This window comes from Dendrobates tinctorius, unplaced genomic scaffold, assembly GCF_039654945.1.
Source record: "Dendrobates tinctorius isolate UK_male_01 unplaced genomic scaffold, ASM3965494v1 ptg000023l, whole genome shotgun sequence".
Classification (NCBI taxonomy): domain Eukaryota; kingdom Metazoa; phylum Chordata; class Amphibia; order Anura; family Dendrobatidae; genus Dendrobates; species Dendrobates tinctorius.
Window position 1 is genome coordinate 15,655,080 of NW_027361691.1, and position 22,716 is coordinate 15,677,795.

A 22,716-nucleotide genomic window follows, 5' to 3' on the forward strand; every position below is an offset into this window, starting at 1 on the left:
AGTGTGAAACTAGCCTAAGGAGGAGAGGCCAAGGAGACACACAGCAGAGGTAAAAGGCATGGTCCAATTTCATGATAACAGCCCAGAGCTTGATGCCTAGGTATTTTTGGGAAGGAAGTAAGTTTTTTTGAAAGATGGTCCAGCAATACCTATCAGACCAAACCAGCGTACTCCCTAATTCCTGACACTTTCAATTATTGGGTCTCAAAACTGGACACCTGGCATAAGTTGTCCCTCTATGCCTTGGAGGTGGTGTGCTGCCCTGCCACTAGCGACATATTTAGAGCAGGTTTTTAGTACAGCCGGAGGGTGTCATAGCAGACAGGCCTATCAACAGATCATGCAGACAGGCTCACTCTCATAAAAATAAGCCTGGATTAGCCCTCACTTTTCCACACCACCAGATGACAGCAGCACATAAAGTGCTGGTAATATTCAATAATTTAATGAGGCCTGCCAGTTGTTCAGGGGTCTATGGATAACCCTCCTTGTAATTTCCGTATGGGTTTGCACTTTCTGCAAAGCCTTTATGGCTGTATAAGTACATCAACTACACTTTCAAAATATTTTCTTTCAAAATATATTCATTCAAAATATTTTTATGGATTCAATTACTCATCCATACAGTGTAAACCTGTTAATGTTGCATTATAGTGGTATTTATAACAAACAAAAAGCATATAAAAATATATTGGGATTAGATTACTCATCCGTACAGTATTGTCATTGTCACATTTTTTTTTTTTTTTTGCTTTTTTTGTTCATAATTCTTACCAATATTCTATCTTGTGTGTTGTGGTATGTTTGTGACATAGAAGACTCAAAAAAAAAAAACAAAAAACAAAAAAAACAAAAAAAAAAAGATAACCCCTTCTTGACATGCTCCGTGCATGTACTGTGCATGTTGTCTTTCCCTTTGATGTGGGCTCCAGCACTGAACCCACATCTTTCCAGTCACATGTCAGCTATTTTGAACAGTTCACATGTGCCCCTAAAAGCCGCAGGTGGATTCAAGATGCACTCGCGGCTGTTAACCTGTTAAATGCCACTGTCATCTCAGAAGCACCAAAAGCGTGTCACTAATCCCATGCATCTCTTGCAGGTCGGATCAGGGGCTTATCTACAGAATTATAGAATGCTGTAGATGAGCCCTGAAAGGCAGTGGTCGTAACTTGTATCGGCCAAACCTGGTGGCAGGTTCCCTTTAAAAAATGTAGGCTGTGTGCACACGTTGCAGACTTGGTGAATTTTTGTGACACAACCTAATGCCAGCTAAGTGAATGAGAAGCCTGACATGTCATGTACTCGATGAGTATTTTTGACTTGCAGATTTGGTGCAGAAAATAATCTGCTGAATGGCAATTCCCTGTGCATTTTTGCCCTGCGTTTTTTCACCATTGACTTCACTCATCTCTTGGCAGGAAAAACGGCTTCAAAAATGGGCACCAGCGTTTTTGATGGATTTGAGTCTAGGAGACCAATACACTAAAATTTGAACAATGTATGAGGACCTCCTTTTCATCTAATACAGGGTGTATGTGAGTCCCTTATTTTTAGCACTTCTTGCTTCCTTCATAAATTGCACTGACATTTCCTTTTTTTTTCTTTATTAAATCTTTTACTTATTGTTTATTAAATTATAGCTAATCTACATGTAATTATACAGGAAAAAATGTTTCTTAATTTTTTTTTTTCCTGTAATATGCAATTTCTCGTCTGTTTGGAATTTTTTATTGTCAGTCCTTTAAAGTGAAGTAAAAGTGTGACCCCATTGTTCTCAGCAGCGATCTGGGAGTCAGAGATGCTTCCAGGACTCTTCCCAATGCTGTTCTCCTTCCATTCTGCCAAAAAACAAACAAACTTGGCTTTCCCATTAACTCTCATTATGGTAGTTATCCTAAGTGAACCTGCGAGTATTAGGAATTGCTTGGTTTGAGCAACGGGCACCCGAGCATTTCAGTGTTCGCTCTTTTCTAATCTTTAGTGGTGAGCGAGCACTAAAATACTTGGGTGGTCGTTGCTCGAACTGAGCAATTCCTAATGCTCGTCTCGAGTAAAGCGTACAATGGGAAATGCAAGCATTTTTCGGCAGACCCTACAAAGAGGTCTGGGGGGGCAGTGAGAAATGTTGAAATGGATGGGAAATGTGGACACACTTTTCTAGGGCACTAGCACATGGTATTAATATATTTTAGAGGTTTGTTTTATCATCTAGAGAGCACAGTAGGTGCAGTAATAAGGACACATACGGCAGCATCGGCTCAGTGTTGGGGCATCAGCAGGATGAGGAGGATCTGCAGGTTGGGGATAGATGAGGACGGGCATGAAATGTGAGGAGTCAAATGTGTCGTCGTTGTAATTTCTGCAGCCGAGTCCTGGCTGGAGAAGTTGTCATGTAGGTCTGGGCCAGATGGAAAAGACGGGAAAAGTGACTCCATCAGAAAGAACGTCAGCTGTAAGACAACCTCTGTACCTGTACTGTAATCTTGCATGTTCTGCAGGACTGCTCGCTACCATTATATGGTCACTATATGGCGGTAATATCAGTGTTGGTCTTTGTATAGAGATTTTCATTAGTAACAGCGCGGTCATCTGAGGTTCTCCTACATCCACCATTAGACTTATGGTCTGAGTAAGCCACAATTAGAGTCCTCCAACAAGATGAAAAGTAATAATCTACCAGGAAGGAAAAGGTTACATTTCTCATACAAAGCTTTACCTCCATTCTTTTCTTTTTTTAACTCGTTTTATTGAGAAAAAGAACAAAACATTGAACACATCTACAATAGAATAATATGGCATCAAAGATGGAAATAGTCAATATTTGTATGATATAAAATCAATACAATGCAGAACATTGTGACAAGATACATAGAAATAAACCTATGACCCAGCTTACCTAGAATGTGCTCCAGAAGTTACTTCTATAATGGACAGCGCGAGTAAGATATGGAATCGGCACAGGTCAACGAGAATGAAGAGACTTCATGTAATCAGGTGTAGATGACTATTCCATCAAATCATGAATGGAACCAGCCAACTCTCGGGATGATGGCACCGATACATCAGAGCTTTACACTGACCTCACACATGATGGAACATATCAGGACATTTCCTATGTATATAAACCAATCTTTAAGGCTATGTGCACACTGTGCAGATCCACAGCGGAACTGCAGGTGATGTACAGTAGCATTCTAGCCTATGGAAAAATGAAACCGCTGTGCAGACTGTGAGGAATTTTCCACGCGGTTTTGCCTGCGGTTTCAAATCCGCAGAAAGAATTGACATGTCATTCTTTTCTGCGGATTCCGCTGCGGTTTTCCATCTCCTCCATTGTGGAGGTGATAAACCGCAGGTCTATTGACCTGCGGATTTACCTACGGATTGTGCAAAAATCCACGCGAAAAAATCTGCGGGTGAATCCGCACCGTGTGCACATAGCCTAAGAAGAGCTCACAGTATTTAAGTCTTATCCAAGTTTGACCTTTTATACTTCAATTAACTGGTTTCATAATTGGGAGATGCAACTTTAATCTTTTTCTTGATAAAGACAGTTTAAAATACAGATTTTCACACCTGATGATAGTGACACAACTGTATAAGAATCTACAGTAAAGTTATGATTTAAAAAAACTGATCCCAACCCCATCAAAACAACTATATGGCCTCTCCATAAGTCTACATAAGAGTTCCTGGGTTCCCTGGAAAGTCCACGTTCTTGGAGGCGTAAAATATCCTTCTGGTTTCTCACCAAGATCCTTTTTTAAGATGGCAGTTCATCTTGCAGTGTCCTGGAAAACCCCAAACATTTATGGAAAAAACTGAAAATGTGAATTATCAAATGGATATGGTGAAACATGGCAAAGTCCATGCAACGAAAATATTCAAACAGTATTTGAGGAAGTTTAGATTTTAGACACTTGTAGTGCGTCTGTAAATTGTCAATGTCCCTATCAAGAAAGGGTGATGACTCTCACTGTCGGACTAAAAAATCTTTGCCAGTGCTTGGAACTTACTGGGGTAAGGTGGGAAGGGCGTTGGATCAAAAATTTGCGCACAGGGCAATCTTTTAGATTTCTTGTGGACAGTCTCCCATCTCTCTAAATATTCCTCTGGTTCAGAGTCATGGGCAGATTGTGTAGACTAATCCCCAGGAGTTTAAGAGCCACCAGTTTTGGGAAGGAAAGGTGACTCGTACTCACAGGCCCATTAGAGGAGACGGTCATTCTTCTGTCCTGTCCGCGAGAAGCTGTGGTCCATACATAGAGACATAGCTGTCACGAGGGATTTAGATGACTCAACTCCGGTAAGGTGGAGATCACAATGTCTCTGGTGTTCTCATTTGTGTGGGAAATTAGCAGTTGATCCTCAGTTTGAGATCTGGGGTCACTGTCATCTTGGTTAAGGTAGACTTTGCATCTGTCTCACCCGAGAGGTCCTGAAATATTGTGCCTCTTCCAGATTCAGCTTCATCAGTGCCTGTCCTCTGGCATCATGCAGCAGAGGCAGCATCTATATAGAGTGCAGGCGTTCTGGGTGTGACCGAACTGAAAGCATGATGGACAATACTCCGGCTGCCCAGGGTAGACCAAAAAGCCACGATTACCTCTCTCAAAAAAGGTGGCTGGAGGGTGGGATATTCCCCCGATTCCATCTGGATCTTGCTTGAAGCGAACCCAGAAAAGAATTTTCCCGTTAGGGATATTAAACCTGTTCTTCAATCTTATCCCTCCTCTGACCGTACTGCAGTATCTTTTTAGGAAGGCGACTATAGGCGCCAGCTCTATGCTATGGTCATAGAAACGGATCGTCACTGGCTTTAAATCCATAGTGAAAAGAGGAATGAAGCTGCAAGTCTTCACCTGTGGGAGATCACTCAGATCCTTGCACTTCTGGAAAGCATTCTTGTCTCAAAAGAAACTTTATAAAGCCCTTGACCAGCATTGTCTGGTGGGAAAATAAAAGGAATTCAATGAGAAGTCTCTGGTTAAATTCTTCTCTTGAAATCCAGTTTAACCAGTAAACAAATGGTGTTACTTACCCTGAAGCTTCTGCACCAGCCATGATGAGATTTTAATTAACAATTACCACCCGAGGAGATCCACCTTAGCCATGTTATACCCCTTTTTACATATAGTTTCATGGAATAAATGGCGCTATAGTAAATAATACATCCACAGTAAAATCCACATACAACCAGTTTTATATTGTCCACTAGTATGTGGCACGTTATTTTTGGTGCATTTTTTCAAAGTTCAAAATTGAACCCATAGATGTGGGACTGGAGGTGGTAATATATAAAATAAAACAAGGACACGGCAATCAAACTTATATTTTTTTCTATCAAAATACCCGTGGCTTTCGATAGATGAAAATGATATGTTTGTTATTCTAGCTAAGGTTACCGTAAATTTTCAGTTTCACCCTGAAGTTGATAGTCTGAATTTTAAAATTTGTTTTTTCAGCATTTTCTTTTTCCGCTGTTGTACAAACTTGTCATAACACTAAGGTGAACAGCAACTATATTTTGAACAAATTTATTAAATATAAAAATTTACTCTCCTTTCACACACAGAAAATGGGGGGGGGGGGGGCGTATTTCACCCCTTCACCCCCCAGTGTAAACTATTAGTAGTTAACTACAAAGGAGTAAGATGGATGCACAGCTGTCTATTGTAGTAGTTTTTGATAATCTTTTTTTGTTTTACCTTCAGGGGCATATATGAAAAGAGATTTTAGCTTACCCACCCTACAGCAAGCAACGTAGAGTTGACAACGTAAAAAAACACGGGCTCTGCAAATTAATGCCGACTACTTTAAGTGATTTTGACCTTGTGCTTTGTTGAGTCATAGCTAGTGATGAGCGAGCACTAAAATGCTTGGGTGCTCGTTACTTGGCTCGAGCAGATTTGAATGCGAGGCTGCTCGACCCGAGCAACAAGCCTAATGTAAGTCTATGGGAAAACCGAGTAATTTGTACGGCAACCCCAACCGGGGGTCCTTCTAAAGTCTAATAACGTCTGAAAATGATGGAAACAGTGCTCAAATGCCATGGGAACATCATGGGGAATGCCTCCTGGAAGCATTTCTGACTCCCAGGTCGCAGCTGGGAAAAATGTTGTCAGAGTCTTACGCCATGTTTACAGGCGCACCAAAAAAACATACAAAAGCAAAACCAAAATGGATTTTCCTGGTAAATATGTTAAGGTACATCCTTTCCAGGGTAATGACTTTTATATAAGGCAAAATAATTAAACCAAAACAGATGTTCCTCCACCACTTGGTCTATGTTCACACGTAACATTTTTGCTGCATTTTTCAACTTTAGCATTGCTTTCAACCAAGACAAATGCGTTCACTGGGAAATGTCATTTGAACATTTTACAACCTTATCTGGCCATGTGGTGTGTGCCATATCATCAGACACATCCTGCTTCATTTATGAAGGATGGACTCAGTCACAAAGTCTATTTTTAGAGGGCCAGGCACTCAACTTAAAGATGAATTTTTTGACACTTTAATGTAGTCGAGGCAAAACGTTTCGGCCACATTTGGCTTTTCTCAATTACTACAGAACAGAAAAAAATACAAATAGTCATTACTGAATTCATAATGAAGACAACCAAAAGCAAGTATATACAAAAATACATAATGATGGTCCGAGTCTGATATATATAATACTGACGTATAGAGGTCCAAAATACATTGTTCAAAGTAACATCTACATACATAATTGCCTTGTACCTTTTTCATTTCCGTCTGGATGTCCCCGAATCCCACAATCCACCGCGCTGACCGGAAGTACGCCGAACGCCATATTGAAATACCCAAGTAAGGAGTATTTCAATATGGCACCCGCTGGTGGTGCCAGGCCCTTCCACAGTACCACCAGTGGGACACCGCCGAGACCCCCCCATCGCCGCTGGACCCCACCACCGGACTCGCCACCTCCATCACAGCTGGCAGGAAAGTCAGCGGCTTGTGCACAGACCGCAAACAGCAGACTTTCCTGCTGGCTAGCCGCCGCTAGGACCCCACCCGCCGCTGGACCTGGAGCTGCCGCTGCTGACCACCCCGCTGGACCTACCGCTGCCTGCCCACCCACCTCCATCACAGCCGGCAGGAAAGTCGGCCGCTTGCGGCCTGTGCTCAAGCCGCGGACTTTCCTGCTGGCTGGCCGCCGCCAGGACCCCACCCGCCGCTGGACCGGCCGCCGCTGGCTACCCCGCCGGACCCAAACGCCGTCGCCGCTGCTGGCTACCTGCCCACCCGTCGCAGCCAGCAGTAAACACCGTGGTTTGCGGCCTGAGCACAGGCCGCAAGCCACGGACTTTCCTGCCGGCTTGCCACCGCCAGGACCCCACCTGCCTCTGGACCTGCCGCCGCTGAACCCGGACATCATTGCGATTGCAAAACCGCACTCCTTAAATCATCATTACTACTAATGATAGTGAATGAAATCGTATGTTGACTTACGGGTTGCAGTGTGACTACATTCATTAGTTGTAAATTAGCAGTGCTACGTTGCAGCATTATATTTACGCCTAGCCCTAGATTCTCTGTGCGGCAAAGCCTGCCCCCATCGCCCTCGCATCGGGCCTCCATCTAGTCTCTTTATCAGTTAAATGAGAAAAGAGAAAAAGGAACATACCAAACTGTATAGGAGTGTCAAGGATTCATGGAAATCCTGTAGATATTTAGTGAGGCACGTCTCTATGGTGGAAATAAATATTACTATTATATGGTGAACAAGGGGCTAAATACCCATTAAGGGAGAGTAATAAAAAGAGTGCCTACCGGTATGGTCACTTTCACATGAATGTGGGGTATTGTTAGAGGAAAACCCCAATGGTTAACAAGCCTGGTGGGTAAGAGAAGTGCCGGTCAAGCATGGGCTAATAGTCTAGATACTTAAAAAATAGTGCTAACAGAGCAGGTAGTGGGTTATGGAACTTACCAGGGAACCTGGATGTGTGCTCATGCCTGGAATTAGACGCGGCATCCGCTGCTTGTCAGCTCGTCTGGGGAGCAGTGAGATGAGTAAAAGTGGATGGGTGGGATTAACTGTGTAAATTCAGCTTATCACTGTGATGGGGAGGAAGAGAGGGAGCAGAAAGCGCCAGGCAGCGTGTTTCAAGAATCTGCTTGTTGCGTGTCAGTGACTGTGAAGGACGGAAGTGACGTCAACAGGAAGTGCCCGCCTTTTGTGTTCCAGCAGCCATTTTGTTTGCGTTGCACCATAGGAATCTATATTAAAGAGATACCAAACTATGACATCACTCGCATTTTTACTGATATAGAGCAGCGATGGTGAAAGGTTCAATGCCAATCCAGAAGGAAAGATGGAGGCGGAAGGGGTCAATATAACCGGCTCTAAAAGAAAAGGACATAGTTGCATATAATGGATAAAAAGAAATATAGCCATATATATCGCCTATGTACAATAAAAAGTACACCTTATATATTAACATAGTGTAAGGTAAATCAGTGGAAATGATGAATACATGATCCAGAGTCATTATATGTAATTCCAATCAAACTGTAGTAATACACAAAGGAATATGTCCCAGGGATTAAATGATCCCACGTCATAGTCCCTATTTAAACCTCTCGGGTGTAGGGTACCCACTCTGTGAATCCAGAAGGCTTCACGTTGTTTTAATCTTTTAATGCGATCACCCCGTCTTGGAAGTGGGATCTGTTCAATGACTTGAAAACGGAGTTGAGAGATTTTATGGTTGTGAGTAATGAAATGATGGGGGATTGGTAATAGGTTTTTGCAGCGGATGGTAGATTTGTGTTTAGGGATGCGTTCTTTGATGGGCTGAGTGGTTTCTCCCACATAGGCTAAACCGCATGGACATTTTATTAGGTAGACCACAAATGGTGTGGTACAGGTGAAGTACTTCTGGATTTTGTATTTCTTGCCTGAGTGGGGATGGTGGATATTCTCTCCTTTAAGTTCGTTGTCACATTGGGTACAATGTAGGTGTAGGGTTGGTGGGCCGGGCTGGGGGGGTGGTCCCTCTGTATACCGTGCAGTGACGTACAGACACAAGATGGAGGCGAATTTCGGGTGCAACAGGTCCAAGTTTAATTTTCCGCCGTCCGACCAACGGCCTCAGTGGTACACCACACTATCTTCACGGCCCTCCGTTTCCAGGCCCGCTACACACACCGTACTTTTACACCAGCGACGTATATACACGTACCATCCCTTTCTCACTTAGTGACGATCCTGTCAGCTCAGTCACTGTGGCCGCCTTAGGCCGGTACACCAACAGCACTTTTACTGGTCAGTTTCATCTTCAATACGGTATGCTTTTCCCAGTTGTCTCGTCTGCACTGCGGTACTCTGTCAGGACCACCCCCCTGACTACTTCTCTCCTCAGTCCCCTGGATTGGCTCTCCTCACAGCACACACTGTCACAGACTTCGGGTCTCTTGAGCACCTCCCGGGGACTGGAACTTTCTGGAACGCTCCTGTCAAATTTATAACTTTCCCGGTTCACTGTAACTCCGCCCCCCATGACCAACGGTTTCTAAATCCCTAAGCTGCTGTCAAGTCCTGAACTCACACTCCTCCCTGCCATCTTGTGGTCAACCCCAGGTACTGCACGTCACCTACACTTTCCTAGCTGTTTCCCCACTGTCATAACTGCTATCTGCCTAAAATGTGCAAACCCTCCTTCCTACTTGCTGACAAGTCCGTCCGTCAGGTCGCCTTCCCTACATGGGCATGGAAATGTACCACATCTCGGGGTATGTGGAGTGAGTTGATTGAAGTTGGAAGTGGTTGTGCCGATATCTGCACGTACAAGACAGTCGCTGATATTGGGTGCGCTTTAAGCACGGGAGGAATGGTTGTTGGAATTCATAGATTCCTGGGTAGGCTTCATGTAGCAAATGCCAATGGGATAAGAGGCGTTCCAGCTCCTAAAATCCCTGTATTTGTTCATTCAATAAAAACTTGATACACAGATGTACAGTGGTTGTGCTATAACAGCATTGAGGTAACCAGCAATGCGTTTTGACCCTGTAATTGGTCTTTGTCACAGCTTATTACTAACTGTTACCCATAATACTTATAGCTTAAAAGGACCAATGAATCTATTTGAAATTAACACATGATCTTTTTCAGAAAGGTCCTACCTTAGATAGGTGTATATAACACATCGTGCTATGTAAATATATTCAACCATTGTAACATGAAAAATAAGAATAAAAATATGTACACAAACATTTAGAAAAAGAACAACCTAATAGTGATACATAATTTCACTTTTTATTCAAACCCTTAGGATGTATCGTACCCAAATTAAAGATCCAGAATGCCTCCCTAGTTAGAAGGCGTCTTTCAGTATCTCCTCCCCGTTTAGGATTTTTTAAAAATGTTCAATACCAGTAATCTGCAACGATTTTATATCACCTTGAAGTGTGATAAAATGCCTTGAGGCCATAGATATATTTCTGGTTCCCATACTATTATTTTCTATATCTCTATGGTGTTCAGAAATGCGTACTTTCAATTTTCTGGTTGTGCAACCTATGAAAATTAAACTACATTCCTTACAAGAGATTTAGTATGTTATATTAGTATTACAATTAATTGTTTTATTTTAAATACCTGTGTATTGTTAGCGTTATTAAAAGTTTTAGTATTCTGGGCAACTTTGCATGTTTTACATTTATGGCACCCGCATTTAAAGACACCTATAGTTTTTAACCAATTATTATTTGGTGATTTTGATGAAAAAGAACCTGGGGAGATAATGTCTCCTATTGTGGGGGCATGTCTTGCAACCACATTGACACCAGATTGCAGAATTTTTGCTACCGTATCGTCTTCATAAAGACTAGGTAGACATTTGTATATAATTCTTAAACTGCAGACTGTACTGTAGACTGCCCATTTTTATTTTTTTTTTTGTAAGCAAATGCCAATGTTAGAGTATGAACCTGTGTATCCGATATGTAAAAGGGTGGTCTGAAAGGACGAAAGGAATTGTTTCGTTGGCATTGGTACGAGTGGTGGGCCGTGTCGCTTGTGCTTGCATTAGGACAGATGGTGGGTAACCTCTGTTTTGAAATTTAGTATGTAATTCATTGACCTGCTGTTACTATGCGGTTAATTCTGTGTCTGAGACTTTGAGATGGATTTTTTTTACCGACACCAGATGGAAACTTTGGTAGTGTAATAAGTTATTCCGGTTGGTGCTTTTTATATACAGGTCTGTTGTTAATTTGCCTTCCGTGTCTTTTAGAACTAGGGCATCCAGAAAATTGCTTTCATTTCTATTAGAGGACTTTGTAAAGAATAGGTCTGGCCAGGAAGAGTTTAGTAACTAAAAGAAGAGATGAAGTGATTCAACCGTTCCTTGCCAGATACAGAAGATATCGACAATAAAGCGTTTCCACACTAAAACGTTATCTTGGTATAACTGGCTGGCATAGATCAAAGTGCTTTTGTAGTCTGCCATGTAGTAAATAGTGTACGGTGGTGCTACGTTCGAGCCCATGGCGGTCCCGCGATTTTGAAGATAATACCTATCCTGAAATAGGAAATCTTTTTAGTAAGAACAATAGACAAAAATTCCAAACAGAGATTGGCCTGGTCAGGTATCATACCTGAATGTGATAGTGGTTTGTTGACTGACTTGATACCATGTTGATGTGGTATAGACGTGTAGAGTTCTTTCACATCAAAAGGCACTAAATAGGACTCTGTGGGGACCTTATATATTTTTTGGATTGTTTTTAATAAATCACCTGTGTCTAGCAGAAAGGAAGGTGAGGTTTGAATCATAGATGTTAGAATCTTCTCTAGGAAGATTCACAAAAGAGAGAGAGAGAATTAATTCCGTATCGACTGTACTGTCACTTAGTTGTCTAAGGATTTCAGACATGTAGAAAGTTTTGTCCATTACAACTAAGGCACCACCTTTATCTGCTGGTTTGATCAGATCAGGGTCCTCTCGTATTGATTTAAGAGCCTGTAGATCTGAAGCAGACAAATTGGCGGGGTAGTGTAAAGCCCCTGTCTCACATAGCGAGATCGCTGTTGTCACCGATTTTGTGACGCAACAGCGATCTCGCTACGTGTGACACATAGTGGTGATCGGGCCCCTGCTGTTCTGTCGCTGATCGTGCTCGAATGTCCTGGGCCATCTTTTGATCGCTGGTGTCCCGCTGGCCAGCATGCATCGCTGTGTTTGACAGGGACAACGACGAACGACCTCAATACTACAGGTCTGAGAGACAGGGTCCGAACGACCGTCGTATCGTTGCTGCGTCGCTTGTGAGATCTGACTGTTTCACATCACACCAGTGACCATGCAGCGACGCACCAGCGATCCCTACCAGGTCATATCGTTGTCAGGATCACTGGTGCGTCGCCAAGTGTGATGGTACCCTTTAAGGGCCTGTCACACTAAGCGATATCGCTTGCAATATCGCTATAACTTGTGACATTATAGTGATATTGCTAGCGATATCGCTATGTGTGATACTTGCCTCCGACCGGCTCCCCCGCTGGTTATCGCTGATCGCGCGAGAACGTCCTGGACTGTTTCTCGTCGTCAGCTTCCTGCTGGGCTTCCTGTGGAGAGATGAGCGACGAGCGTGGAGCCAGGCGGGAGGACGTCAGGATCGCCTCGTCTGACAGGTAAGTAGCGACCCCCGACCGCTACGATGTCGCTGGTGAGATCTACCTGTGTGGCAGCTCACTAGCGACCACTTAGCGATGAACCAGCAAACCTGACCGCGTCATATCGCTGGTTGGGATCGCTGGTGCATCGCTAAGTGTGACCCTTTTAGACCTCGATCAATATCTGAGCAAAGATCTGCAAAAGATTTATTTACAAAGTCTATAAAGGCCTCCAGGGTATGGGAACCCTGTGGAGGTCTAAAGCTGCTCTTGTTTGTAAGCCCCAAACTGGCTGCAGAGAGTAATTTATTACTCGTGTTAGGCTCAGACATAGGAGTATCAGTCAGGGGAGACTGAGAAAAGTATACTTTAAGTCTCAGATGGCGAAAAAAATGGTTGGAGATCCATCTCCTTATTTAATGTGCTAAAGTTATAAGCAGGGGAGAAGGAGAGACCCTTCTGTAACACGTTATACTCAGATATCCCTAGCGTCTTTGAGGAAATATTTACAACAAGTGGCCAGGTACCTGTGAGCGTGTTGTGCGGGGTTGATCGTGGTTCCGTCCTGTCGCCACGGTCTTGTCTAGTTCTTTTCTTCTTTGCGGTCTCCTCCGTTGACCTAAAAAAACACGGCTGGTGGGTGGAGGATCTCTTCTTCTCAGCTTCCGAGCCAGAGGTGGGCAGTTCTGTCGAGGACCGGACTCCGGATCTTCTGTGTTGATCGATGTTATTATGGATCTGCGTTTTAAGTTGCCCAGTTCCTCTGCGGTACTTGCTAAGGCTAGTTGTGTCTCGATACTCTTGATTCTCTCTGAACTCGTTTCAATCGCTTTATGTAGATGCACTATAGTAAGGGTAATGAGATCAAAGGAACACTTTTATTGTTCTAAATTTGAGAAATTATTAGACGATTCGCTAAAAAGGGTAGGGCGGAGAGGCACCCTAAGACCTCTGGGGATACGTTGTACTTTCAAATATTCAGTGAGGGTTGCACAGTGAAGTTCTATATTCACATGGTGGCGTCTCTCCCTCTGGTTTCTCTTGGAGGAACCTTCAGGAATTCGCTGGAGATAGTAGATTGAGCAATGATATTGGACGTCTCCTCTGCGTTGTAGGAGAAGTCAAGTGAAGAGTGAAGACATGACAAAAAAAGTGTGCAACACGTAAAGGTTATTAATAGTATTAGTAGAGGATAGTGTGCACTACTAGTGAAGGTGCTGTACTAGGATCCCACACCATGAAGTAATTAAAATAAACTAGGCACTCAACTTGAAGATGAATTTTTTGACTTTTTAATGTAGTCAAGGCAAAACGTTTCGGCCACATTTTGCCTTTATCAATTACTACAGAACAGGAAAAAAATACAAATAGTCCATTATTGAATTCATAATTAAGACAACCAAAAGAAAGTATATACAAAAATAAGTAATAATGGTCCGAGTCTGATAGATATAACACCGACGTATAGAGGTACAAAATACAATGCTCCGCTACATCTCTATATATATATATATATATATATATATATATATATATATATATCTGTTAAATGAGAAAAAAGAAAGAAAAGGGAACATGCCAAACTGTATAGGAGTGTCAAGGATTCGTGGAAATCCTGTTGATATTTAGTGAGGCACGTCTCTATGGTGGAAAGAAATATAATTACTATTATATGGTGAACAAGGGGCTAAATCCCCATTAAGGGAGAGTAATAAAAATGCCTATCGGTCACTTTCACATGAATGTGGGGTATTGTTAGAGGTAAACCCTAATGGTTAACAAGCCTAGTGGGTAAGATAAGTACCGGTCAAGCATGGGCTATTGGCACGATTTTTTAAGTGTCTAGACTAACAGAGCAGGTGGTGGGCTGTGGAACTTACCAAGGAACCTGGATGTGTGCACGTGCCTGGAATTAGATGCAGCTCCCCAGACGAGCTGACAAGCGGCGGACGCCATCAGGTTCCGGCCATTGTCACACTATCTTGCTTGGCTGTAGGTTCAGTGGTGTCGGTCACACATCTGCTTGCTCTTTCAGAGCTTGTCCACAACTCTTCAGCATTTTGCGGTTTGTCACCTAAGCATATTAGCTTGAGTACAGCCTGTTGCTGCTTGGCTGAGGCAGTGCTTCCTACTTGTGACTGATGTTCATTCAAACTAGAGTTGTTGGTATTAGTGTGGGCCATGACTGAGAAGTTTGCCGAATACTTGCCTAGCTCCGAAGTTCTGGTACGCACTTGTGGCGCCCCTGAGGGTTTCGTTGCCACAGAGGTACTGCACCTCCTCCTGAGGTGTGGTGCCCCACCATCCAGGTAAAGTTGGAACTCCAGACCACGCTCCAACACTCGCATCCCACACAACACAGTAGTTCAGCAAAGCCACATTGCGGCTCCCTGCTTGGAGTGTAGCAGAGCACTTTTGGTGGCTCCCTGCTTGGAGTACTAAACGTGCTGGGAGGTGGGTGGAGTTTAGAATACCTAAAACAGGGGGAAGGTTTAGCATTTCAGGGAGTTTGAGGTCAATCAGTCAGAGAGAGTCACTCAGAGAGGAGTGAGGAAAGGAGATCCCTGGAAGAGGGATGGAGGAAGGAGTGCAGCAGCTGCCTCAGTGATCTGAGCCAGCTGGCACAGGAAAGGAAAGAAGGAGAAAGACATTGAACTGAAACCTGATCTTCCATAAGAAGGAAAGAATAGTACGGAACATAGGAGTAAAAGGGAACAGAGGACGTGGGTTAGAGGAAGAACCCTGCCTGGAAGTTCTTAGCGCAAGGCCGGGGCCCAGTCCCCGAGGTTGTATGGACACTAATGGTTCTGCAGCAGACACCGGTGGAGTAGTGAGCTGTAAATGTGGGTCGCCCCCCCCCCCAGGGCCGTGGGGTACTCGGTACCGGGCCGGTGTCAGGGGAATGTGTCACAGCAGCGGTGATCCGGTCCGTGGCCCTGGGCGCCAAATAGCAATGGCGGTGGTGTTAGAGTTTATAGGTATAGTTCGTGACGCCACTCGTGGTATTTGGCAAGTGAGGTGTTAGACAACGCTGCGTACAGATCCTCTGGGACTGATGGTGTGGTGCAGCAGAAATGGTATAGCTCCCCACAGGTGGAGCTGTAGTCCCAGGGCAGTGTAGGTGCAATGGATGAGGAGAGGCACAGGATGGTGTAGATGTTCTAACCCAGGTATAGCGATGCGGGAATAACTGGAGGACACCAGAGCTTGCGGTTCCAAAGCTTTACTCACTGTTTGCAGTTCACACAACTGCCTGCCTCCGTACTGTGTTCTCCAGGTCAGGGCTCCAGCCAACCTCCAGGCAGGACAGGACTCTATAGGCCGGTGAGTCTGACTTCTATACCAGGAAAGATCTTTGAACAAATTATTAAACAACATGTATGTCAATACCTGGATAAGAATGAAGTGATTAAACAGAGTCAGCATGGGTTTGTAACTAATAAGTCATGCCAGACTAACTTAATTTCCTTCTATGATGGTATCACTGATTGGGTGGATCAAGGAAATGCTGTAGATATAGTATATCTTGACTTCAGCAAAGCATTTGACAAAGTCTCTCATACAATCCTTATTGAAAAAATGACTAAGTATGGAATGGACAAGGCAACTGTTAGGTGGATTCATAACTGGCTTAGTGATCGGACCCAAAGAGTGGTCATAAATGGCTGCACATCCAGTTGGAAGAATGTCTCAAGTGGGGTACCACAGGGCTCTGTCCTGGGCCCTGTATTGTTCAACATCTTTATCAACGATTTAGATGAAGGAATTGAGGGTAAACTGATTAAATTTGCTGATGACACAAAGCTAGGAGGGATAGCTAATACTAGAGAAGAGAGAGAGAGGATTCAAAAAGATTTAAATAAACTGGAGAAGTGGGCAGCAACTAACAGAATGGTTTTTAACAGGGAGAAATGCAAAGTACTACATCTGGGCAATAAAAATGAAAAAAGCATATATAGAATGGGAGGAATAGGGCTAAGTGACAGCACATGTGAAAAAGACTTGGGTATACTAATAGATCACAGACTGAATATGAGTCAACAGTGTGATGCAGCAGCAAAAAAGGCAAATGCAATTCTAGGATGTATTAACAGAAGCATACAGTCTAGATCACGTGAAGTCATTATTTCCCTCTACTCCTCTTTGGTCAGACCTCATCTGGAATATTGTGTCCAGTTTTGGGCACCACATTTTAAAAAAGACATCAACAAACTGGAGCAAGTTCAGAAAAGAGCGACCAGAATGGTGACCGGTCTTCAAACCCTGTCTTATGAGGAAAGGTTGCAGGATTTGGGAATGTTTAGTTTGCAAAAGAGAAGACTGAGAGGAGACTTAATAGCTGTCTACAAATATCTAAAGGGCTGTCACATTGTAGAAGGATCAACTTTATTCTCATTTGCACAAGGAAAGACTAGAAGCAATGGGATGAAACTGAATGGGAGGAGACACAGATTAGATATTAGAAAAAACTTTTTGACAGAGTGATCAATGAGTGGAACAGGCTGCCACGAGAAGTGGTGAGTTCTCCTTCAATGGAAGTCTTCAAACAGAGGCTGGACAGACATCTGACTGGGATGACTTAGCGAATCCTGCTTTGAGCAGGGGGTTGGACCAGATGGCCCAGGAGGTCCCTTCCAACTCTACAATTCTATGATTCTATGATTCCACACTCCGCCAATATGTACCTTCACTGAACGACTCCTCAAATGCGCCTTTAGGTGCGAAGCACTCCAGTACTTAGTTACTCTGGAATGCCTCTCTCTAGATGTTCCTAGTCTTTACTTGTATGACAGACAGCTGTAGCCTGCTTCGGGGACTCCTCTCCTGAGTCCCGGCTCTCTCTCCGTTTCGCTGTTGTATCCCAAGTCTATGGTGGGAGTAAGGCTTAGCGGCTCACTACTCCTCCGGTGTCTGTTGCCGGATATAAAGATCCAATCAACCTCGGGGACCGGGCCCAGGCCTTTGCGCTGAGAACCTATAGGCAGGGTTCCTATCCAACCCACTCCTCCTCTCTGTTCTATCTCTCTCTTATGGAATCTGTAGTCTTCAGTCTACGTCTCTTTCTCTTTCTCTTCCTTCCCTGACGGATCCTTATGGATATAATGTTATTCTCGGGCTTACTGTGCGCTGCTTGACCAGAATGAAATCACCACAATATGAGAAATTTGACCATTTAATTCCCTACGCGTTTCAAAGTGTGAGCCACTTCTTCAGGGGATGACATCCTCTGAAGAAGTGGTTCACACTTTGAAATGCGTAGGGAAATAAATGGTCAAATTTCTCATATTGTGGTGATTTCATTCTGGTCAAGCAGCGCACAGTAAGCCCGAGAATAACATTATATCCATAAGGATCCGTATTGGAGGTCACGCAGTGGACCTTCGGGCGTGCAGCAGGCTGATGGCAGTTTTATATGCTTATATCTCTCCTGGAGAGGGTGAGTAGACCTTTGTCATATTTATCTCATTACCACCAGATAAGACCCTATTGCGCTTTTCTGTTTCCCTGTTTCATTATATCTTCCTTCCCTGAGAAGCTCGTTCCACTAAGACCAGTTCTCAGACTCTCCCGTCTGACTGCCTTCCTCCGCCTTGAGCTCCTCTCAGGCTGACCTGCTGTCAGCCTGCTCTCTCTCTCTCAGACCCTCGTCTGCTGACTCCTTCTGGGTCTCTCCCAGACTGCACTGAAATCCTACACTTTCCCTCTCTTTTATATCATCTAACTCCACCCGCCTCCCAGCACAACTCGTGTTACGAAGCAGGGTTCCACGAGGGGTCCTCTGCTAACCCCCAGTCTGAAGCTGTTAGGTGTCCCCACTGAACTATCCTGTGTGTGGAATGCAGGTGTGGAGCGTGGTCAGGAGTTCCCACCCTACCTGGATGGTGGGGCACTACACTTTAGGAGAAGGTGCAGTACCTCTGTGGCGACTGAACCTTCAGGGGCGCCACAAATGCACTACTCCCATCTAAGACTTGGGGCACAACAGCAACATTGATAGTGAGCTGGGACTCAGGAGTAAGGAGTCCCCGAAGCAGGCTACAGCTGTCTGCCGTACAAGTAGAGTCCTTGGGAACATCTGTCAGGAGGAACTCCAGTGTAACTCAGTACTAGGAGATCTTCACACTTAAAGGCGCTATAGAGGAGACGTTCAGAAAGGCACATGCTGGCGGAGTGTTGGAAGGGAACGTCCTATCTTGCCTGGAGGTCGACTGAGCCCCTGACCCGGAGGACACAGCACGGAGGCAGGCACCTGTGTGCACTACAGACTGTGAGTAAAGCTTTGGAACTACAAGCCTTGGGGTCCTCCATTCCTGTGCCAACACACCGGGTACCGCTACATCTGGGTACCAGCTTCTACACTGCCTGCGCCTCTGAGCTACCCCTACATCTACACTGCCCTGGGACTACAGCTCCACCTGTGGGGAGCTTCACCATCTTGACTGCAACACACCACCAGTCCCAGTGGATCTGCATGCAGCATCGGCTTAACATCTCCCTTGCCGAACACCACAGGTGGCGTCACGAACTATTTATCAATTCTATTTCATTGCTCATTCATCCCCTTTTGCCATGGAGCCCCAGGGCCACGGACCAGGTCACAGCTTCCGTGACAACTCCCATGGAGATCAACGGGCCCGGTACCGAGTACCCCGCTAGCCCTGGTCGGGCGCTCCACACTGACAATAACTCTTTAGCTCATCAGGAAAATGCAAAACTAGGGGCCCTGGAGCAGCGCTTGGTGGCTCGGATGGCGAAATCTTGCTATAAATGTCACCGGAGAGATCACGTGCCACTTGTGTGGGTGCCATCGTTGGGACCTTCAGCTCTGCAGCCAGGAAGCCAGCAGACTGATAAGTTAACCCTTTCCTGAACTGTTGCTTTACTTCATACCTCTCCTTACACCCATACCATGCCCATATCACCCCCCATACCCCCTGCTTAACCCATTATCTCCCTGTGTGGAGTATACCGCTGTTAAAGAAAAAAAAAAATTTAACCCTTGTTCTGCTTCGTGTCAGTCACTGCATCCGGCAACCTGCTCACAGGGGTGTATCTAAATTTGGAGCAGGCCTTGTATTCACTTCATGGGCAAACATTATGGAAGTAGCAAATTATTAAAAATGTGAACTTTGGTTTCATGTGGCCATCCAGTACGTTGGTTAAAAGGGGTATTGGAGTGCGTCTAAACTTGGTGCAGGGCAGGCCTTGCATTCAATGCACAGTCAAACAGTGTGGCAGTACAAAATTTCTAACAATGTGAACTTGTCCTCCTCCTCCTGGGCCTGCCCTCTGCCTTTGACACAGTGGACCATTCCCTATTACTGCAGACCCCCTCATCTCTTGCTATCACAGGCTTGCTCCTATCTTGAATTGCGTCATACCTAGCAGACCAGACATTCAGCGTCTCCCATTCGCACACCACCTCCGCACTGCGCCCCCTATCCGTCGGAGTCCCGCAAGGTTCAGTCCTAGGTTCCCTGCTCTTCTCCGTTTACACCTTCGGCCTCGGACAGCTCATAGTCTCATGGCTTTCAGTATCATCTCTATGCTATTGACACACAGCTCTACATCTCTGCACCAGATATCACCTCCCTACTGAACAGAATCCCTCAATGTCTGTCTGCTATTTCATCCTTCTCCGCAATATTTCTAAAATTTAATATGGACAAAACAGAATTAATCATCTTTCGCCCATCTCACATGACACCCCCCCCCCCCCCCCCCAACAGACCTATCCATTAAAGTAAATGGCTGCCCACTCTCTCCAGTCCCACAAGCTCGCTGCCTTGGGGTTATCCTTGACACTGATCTCTCTTTCAAACCACATATCCAAGCCCTTTCCGCTTCCTGCCGACTTCAACTCAAAAATATTTCGCGGATCCGTACATTCCTCAACCAAGAATCTGCAAAAACCCTAGTCCATGCCCTCATTATCTCCCGCCTTGATTACTGCAACCTCCTGCTCTGTGGTCTCCCCTCTAACACTCTCGCACCCCTCCAATCTATTCTTAACTCTGCTGCCCGACTAATCCACCTGTCCCCCCCCGCTATTTCCCGGCCTCTCCCCTCTGTCAATCCCTGCACTGGTTCAAGACTCCAGTTCAAAACCCTAACCATGACATACAAAGCCATCCACAACCTGAGTCCTCCGTACATCTGTGACCTAGTCTCCCGGTACTTACCTGCACGAAACCTCCGATCCTCACAAGATCTCCTTCTGTACTCCCCTCTTATCTCCTCTTCCCACAATCGCATACAAGATTTCTCCCGCGCATCCCCTCTACTCTGGAACTCTCTACCACAACATATCAGACTCTCGCCTACCATGGAAACCTTCAAAAAGAACTTGAAGACCTACCTCTTCTGACAAGCCTACAACTTGCAGTAACCACCGATCCACCAAACCGCTGCATGACCAGCTCTACCCTCGCCTACTGTATCCTCACCCATTCCGTTGTAGATTGTGAGCCCTCGCGGGCAGGATCCTCTCTCATCCTGTACCAGTCGTGACTTGTATTGTTTAAGATTACTGTACTTGTATGTATTATGTATACTCCTCCTCACATGTAAAGCGCCATGGAATAAATGGTGCTATAATAATAACTTTGGTTTCATGTGGCCATCCACTACGTCGGTTCAAATGGTTATTGGGGTGCGTGTGACTTTGGGGCAAGGCAGGCCTTGCATTCAATGCAAGTGCAAACATTATGGGAGACTCACTTTGTTATAATGGGAACATTTTTACATGAGTCCCTCCTTCATAAATGAAACAGGATGTGTCTGTCACACACACCACATGGCCAGCTAAGGTTGTTAAATGTTAAAATGACATTTCCCAGCGAATGCATTTGTCTTGGTTGACAGCAATGCTAAAGCTGAAAACACATAAAAAATGCTACGTGTGAACATAGACCAAGTGGTGGAGGTACTTTTTTTTTTTTTTTTTTTTTTTTTTTGGGGGGGGGGGGTTTATTTTGCCTTTTATATATGTCATTACCTTGGAAAGGATTTTCCTTAACATATTTCCCTGGAAAATCCATTTTGGTCTCCTTTTATGTATGTTTTGGTGTGCGCCTGTAAAAGTGGCGTAAGACTCTGACAACATTGTTCACAGCAATGAACTAGGAGTCAGAAATGCTTCCAGGGGTCTTCTCCATGATGTCCCCTTGTCATCTGAGCACTGTTCCCATAGATTTCCAGGGGGGGGTGCGGCAAGAATGCTTGGGTTTCCCTTAGACTTGCATTGGGCTCGTTGCTTGAGTCAAGTACCCGAGTATTCCAATTTGCTCGACCCGAGCAACGAGCACCTGAGCATTTTTGTGCTCGCCCATCACTAATCAGAACCAGAAGCTCTGGATGACATGCTCGGTCCAAACACCAAGGATAGTGTGACCTGCACCTGTAGTGCCGTCCAGTCTGCCCGTATAGGTGTGTGGGATGTCCAGCTGAAGTCATCAGCTCCCTGCTTCAGCCAATTGGAGCAATTATGATTTTGTTTGGTTTAATGTATTCTTGCTCTGACCCTGGCTTGTTTCTGATTATTCTTACGGATCCTGGTTTTTGCCCATGATGTGACCTCTGCTCTGACCCTGCTTGGTGGCCATTCCTACCTCTGGACGACAGCCCTTCCATGGTAGCATTCCACTGAGTCCTATTGTAAATCCAGATCCCTGTACAGGGGTTAAAGGGTATTGGGATTTCTCTGGAGTCTGCCAGATGGAGTGGCTTGTGCTAAGTTTGTCCAAGACAGCCTTTTGAGCATGTGGCCTCAGGCAAACCTTACAAAATTATCTAGACTAGTTTGTGGACTCCGCATACAGAACCCCTAAATGGCAGAAGAGCAAAATTGCCCCTCAAATTACACAATTTTGGAAATTGCACCCCTATGGGAATTTATCTACAGGTGTAGTAATTATTTTGACTCCCTTGATGTTTTCCACAAACAAGCAGCAGTGGATGCTACCGAGTGAAAATTGTTTCTGGTAAATTAAGCGGGCCCTCATCACTATAGAAATGCCAAACACGTGGATGCCATGTGTTTTAGGCATACAGGGGCTTAAAATGGA

At 44.7% G+C, this 22,716-nt stretch overlaps 1 long non-coding RNA gene across 1 annotated transcript in view; it reads left to right on the forward strand.

Annotated features, from left to right (window-relative positions):
• The window catches only part of LOC141084522 (uncharacterized), a 116,615-nt gene that overhangs the window by 66,783 nt on the left and 27,116 nt on the right, over positions 1–22,716 (forward strand). Inside the window, exon 2 of the long non-coding RNA XR_012231016.1 lies at positions 1,422–1,538. This is a non-coding gene — a long non-coding RNA (uncharacterized lncRNA). The remainder of the gene's footprint in view (positions 1–1,421; positions 1,539–22,716) is intronic.